The sequence below is a fragment of the Amphiura filiformis genome, chromosome 13, assembly GCF_039555335.1.
Source record: "Amphiura filiformis chromosome 13, Afil_fr2py, whole genome shotgun sequence".
In the NCBI taxonomy this organism is placed as follows: domain Eukaryota; kingdom Metazoa; phylum Echinodermata; class Ophiuroidea; order Amphilepidida; family Amphiuridae; genus Amphiura; species Amphiura filiformis.
In genome coordinates, this window is record NC_092640.1 from 26,091,276 (window position 1) to 26,097,275 (window position 6,000).

Sequence of the window (6,000 nt, forward strand, 5' to 3'; positions counted from 1 at the left end):
GATAAAATAATTTGCTATCAGCAGTAGATAGCTGATGTAGTATATACTATCAGTAGTATAGATAGTATAGCAGTAAGATGTACAATCAACTGATTAAGTAATTTGCTATCAGCAGTAGATAGCTGATGTAGTAGTATACTATCAGTAGTATAGATAGTATAACAGTAAGATGTACAATCAACTGATAAAGTAATTTGCTATCAGCAGTAGATAGCTGATGTAGTATATACTATCAGTAGTATAGATAGTATATCAGTAAGATGTACAATCAACTGATAAAATAATTTGCTATCAGCAGTAGATAGCTGATGTAGTATATACTATCAGTAGTATAGATAGTATATCAGTAAGATGTACAATCAACTGATAAAATAATTTGCTATCAGCAGTAGATAGCTGATGTAGTATATACTATCAGTAGTATAGATAGTATATCAGTAAGATGTACAATCAACTGATAAAGTAATTTGCTATCAGCAGTAGATAGCTGATGTAGTAGTAAACTATCAGTAGTATAGATAGTATAGCAGTAAGATGTACAATCAACTGATAAAGTAATTTGCTATCAGCAGTAGATAGCTGATGTAGTAATATACTATCAGTAGTATAGATAGTATAACAGTAAGATGTACAATCAACTGATAAAGTAATTTGCTATCAGCAGTAGATAGCTGATGTAGTAGTATACTATCAGTAGTATAGATAGTATAACAGTAAGATGTACAATCAACTGATAAAGTAATTTGCTATCAGCAGTAGATAGCTGATGTAGTACTATACTATCAGTAGTATAGATAGTATAGCAGTAAGAAGTACAATCAACTGATAAAGTAATTTGCTATCAGCAGTAGATAGCTGATGTAGTAGTATACTATCAGTAGTATAGATAATATAACAGTAAGATGTACAATCAACTGATAAAGTAATTTGCTATCAGCAGTAGATAGCTGATGTAGTAGTATACTATCAGTAGTATAGATAGTATAACAGTAAGATGTACAATCAACTGATAAAGTAATTTGCTATCAGCAGTAGATAGCTGATGTAGTAGTAAATTATCAGTGGTATAGATAGTATAGCAGTAAGAAGTACAATCAACTGATAAAGTAATTTGCTATCAGCAGTAGATAGCTGATGTAGTAGTATACTATCAGTAGTATAGATAGTATAACAGTAAGATGTACAATCAACTGATAAAGTAATTTGCTATCAGCAGTAGATAGCTGATGTAGTAGTATACTATCAGTAGTATAGATAGTATCATATTGCAAATACCTTCTCATTTGCCTCTTAGACTTTTTCCAGCGCCTACTTAGCACGGTACCAGACACTCCAAAACGTGTTCATACTGTGCCAAAACTGCCGTATCTTTCTTAAATCTTGAGGTAACAATCTGGTTTGCTCGATAAATGATAATTTGTTATGTTTACATTCAGTACTTTTAGCTAGATAAAAATACTCAAAAGTTCAAGAGTAGCAAATTTGGATTTAAACACAACATGTGTGAAATACTTTCTATGGAGGAAGGAGTCAAAAGTCATAATTTTACTCATTTTTCACTCTTTACAAGGTCAGAACTTGGCAAAGAAATGGGGTATTGACCTGGTTCGGTTTGTATTTACAGATATAAGATGTTAGGTTTGGGAATAACACAGAACTTTGATAATCAATCATCATTTAGGAGAAGCAAAAGTTAAATTTCTGAATTGGATCGACTTTGGTATTCCAGTGTGCGTTGCCTGTGTGCTTGGTCACTTTCCACTCACTGTGCGTGTAATTTGACTCTTGCATGCATAGACTGTGGTAAGTTCTACGACGTACCAATGAGAAAAAAAGGCATTATATTTGCAATATGACAGTAAGATGTACAATCAACTGATAAAGTAATTTGCTATCAGCAGTAGATAGCTGATGTAGTAGTAAATTATCAGTAGTATAGATAGTATAGCAGTAAGATGTACAATCAACTGATAAAGTAATTTGCTATCAGCAGTAGATAGCTGATGTAGTAGTATACTATCAGTAGTATAGATAGTATAACAGTAAGATGTACAATCAACTGATAAAGTAATTTGCTATCAGCAGTAGATAGCTGATGTAGTATATACTATCAGTAGTATAGATAGTATAGCAGTAAGATTTACAATCAACTGATAAAGTAATTTGCTATCAGCAGTAGATAGCTGATGTAGTAGTATACTATCAGTAGTATAGATAGTATATCAGTAAGATGTACAATCAACTGATGAAATAATTTGCTATCAGCAGTAGATAGCTGATGTAGTAGTATACTATCAGTAGTATAGATAGTATAGCAGTAAGATGTACAATCAACTGATTAAGTAATTTGCTATCAGCAGTAGATAGCTGATGTAGTAGTATACTATCAGTAGTATAGATAGTATATCAGTAAGATGTACAATCAACTGATTAAGTAATTTGCTATCAGCAGTAGATAGCTGATGTAGTAGTATACTATCAGTAGTATAGATAGTATAGCAGTAAGATGTACAATCAACTGATAAAATAATTTGCTATCAGCAGTAGATAGCTGATGTAGTAGTATACTATCAGTAGTATAGATAGTATAGCAGTAAGATGTACAATCAACTGATTAAGTAATTTGCTATCAGCAGTAGATAGCTGATGTAGTAGTATACTATCAGTAGTATAGATAGTATATCAGTAAGATGTACAATCAACTGATTAAGTAATTTGCTATCAGCAGTAGATAGCTGATGTAGTAGTATACTATCAGTAGTATAGATAGTATATCAGTAAGATGTACAATCAACTGATAAAGTAATTTGCTATCAGCAGTAGATAGCTGATGTAGTAGTATACTATCAGTAGTATAGATAGTATATCAGTAAGATGTACAATCAACTGATAAAGTAATTTGCTATCAGCAATAGATAGCTGATGTAGTAGTATACTATCAGTAGTATAGATAGTATAGCAGTAAGATGTACAATCAACTGATAAAATAATTTGCTATCAGCAGTAGATAGCTGATGTAGTAGTATACTATCAGTAGTATAGATAGTATAGCAGTAAGATTTACAATCAACTGATAAAGTAATTTGCTATCAGCAGTAGATAGCTGATGTAGTAGTATACTATCAGTAGTAAATGAATAAGTTGATTTAAATCAATGATTTTTTAGTATAGTATACTATCAGTAGTATAGATAGTATATCAGTAAGATGTACAATCAACTGATAAAGTAATTTGCTATCAGCAGTAGATAGCTGATGTAGTAGTAAACTATCAGTAGTATAGATAGTATAGCAGTAAAATGTACAATCAACTGATAAAGTAATTTGCTATCAGCAGTAGATAGCTGATGTAGTACTATACTATCAGTAGTATAGATAGTATAGCAGTAAAGTAATTTGCTATCAGCAGTAGATAGCTGATGTAGTAGGATACTATCAGTAGTATAGATAGTATAGCAGTAAGATGTACAATCAACTGATAAAGTGATTTGCTATCAGCAGTAGATAGCTGATGTAGTAGTATACTATCAGTAGTATAGATAGTATAGCAGTAAGATGTAGAATCAACTGATAAAGTAATTTGCTATCAGCAGTAGATATCTGATGTAGTAATATACTATCAGTGGTATAGATAGTATAACAGTAAGATGTAGAATCAACTGATAAAGTAATTTGCTATCAGCAGTAGATATCTGATGTAGTAGTATACTATCAGTGGTATAGATAGTATAGCAGTAAAATGTACAATCAACTGATAAAGTAATTTGCTATCAGCAGTAGATAGCTGATGTAGCAGTATACTAACAGTAGTATAGATAGTATAGCAGTAAGATGTAGAATCAACTGATAAAGTAATTTGCTATCAGCAGTAGATATCTGATGTAGTAATATACTATCAGTGGTATAGATAGTATAACAGTAAGATGTAGAATCAACTGATAAAGTAATTTGCTATCAGCAGTAGATATCTGATGTAGTAGTATACTATCAGTAGTATAGATAGTATAGCAGTAAGATGTAGAATCAACTGATAAAGTAATTTGCTATCAGCAGTAGATATCTGATGTAGTAGTATACTATCAGTAGTATAGATAGTATAGCAGTAAGATGTAGAATCAACTGATAAAGTAATTTGCTATCAGCAGTAGATATCTGATGTAGTAATATACTATCAGTGGTATAGATAGTATAACAGTAAGATGTAGAATCAACTGATAAAGTAACTTGCTATCAGCAGTAGATATCTGATGTAGTAGTATACTATCAGTAGTATAGATAGTATAGCAGTAAGATGTAGAATCAACTGATAAAGTAATTTGCTATCAGCAGTAGATAGCTGATGTAGTAGTATACTATCAGTAGTATAGATAGTATATCAGTAAGATGTACAATCAACTGATAAAGTAATTTGCTATCAGCAGTAGATAGCTGATGTAGTAGTAAACTATCAGTAGTATAGATAGTATAGCAGTAAGATATCAGTAGTAAACTATCAGTAGTATAGATAGTATAGCAGTAAGATATACAATCAACTGATAAAGTAATTTGCTATCAGCAGTAGATAGCTGATGTAGTAGTATACTATCAGTAGTATAGATAGTATATCAGTAAGATGTACAATCAACTGATAAAGTAATTTGCTATCAGCAGTAGATAGCTGATGTAGTAGTATACTATCAGTAGTATAGATAGTATAGCAGTAAGATATCAGTAGTAAACTTTCAGTAGTATAGATAGTATATCAGTAAGATGTACAATTAACTGATAAAGTAATTTGCTATCAGCAGTAGATAACTGATGTAGTAGTATACTATCAGTAGTATAGATAATATATCAGTAAGATATCAGTAGTAAACTATCAGTAGTATAGATAATATATCAGTAAAATGTACAATCAACTGATAAAGTAATTTGCTATCAGCAGTAGATAGCTGATGTAGTAGTATACTATCAGTAGTATAGATAGTATATCAGTAAGATGTACAATCAACTGATAAAGTAATTTGCTATCAGCAGTAGATAGCTGATGTAGTAGTAAACTATCAGTAGTATAGATAGTATATCAGTAAGATGTACAATCAACTGATAAAGTAATTTGCTATCAGCAGTAGATAGCTGATGTAGTAGTATACTATCAGTAGTATAGATAGTATAGCAGTAAAGTAATTTGCTATCAGCAGTAGATAGCTGATGTAGTAGTATACTATCAGTAGTATAGATAGTATATCAGTAAGATGTACAATCAACTGATAAAGTAATTTGCTATCAGCAGTAGATAGCTGATGTAGTAGTAAACTATCAGTAGTATAGATAGTATAGCAGTAAGATGTACAATCAACTGATAAAGTAATTTGCTATCAGCAGTAGATAGCTGATGTAGTAGTATACTATCAGTAGTATAGATAGTATATCAGTAAGATGTACAATCAACTGATAAAGTAATTTGCTATCAGCAGTAGATAGCTGATGTAGTAGTAAACTATCAGTAGTATAGATAGTATATCAGTAAGATGTACAATCAACTGATAAAGTAATTTGCTATCAGCAGTAGATAGCTGATGTAGTAGTATACTATCAGTAGTATAGATAGTATAGCAGTAAGATGTACAATCAACTGATAAAGTAATTTGTCATCAGCAGTAGATAGCTGATGTAGTAGTGTACAGCAGTAACATGTACAATCAACTGATAAAATAATTTGCTATCAGCAGTAGATAGCTGATGTAGTAGTGTACAGCAGTAACATGTACAATCAACTGATAAAATAATTTGCTATCAGCAATAGATAGCTGATATAGTAGTATACTATCAGTAGTATAGATAGTATATCAGTAAGATGTACAATCAACTGATAAAGTAATTTGTCATCAGCAGTAGATAGCTGATGTAGTAGTGTACAGCAGTAACATGTACAATCAACTGATAAAATAATTTGCTATCAGCAGTAGATAGCTGATGTAGTAGTGTACAGCAGTAACATGTACAATCAACTGATAAAATA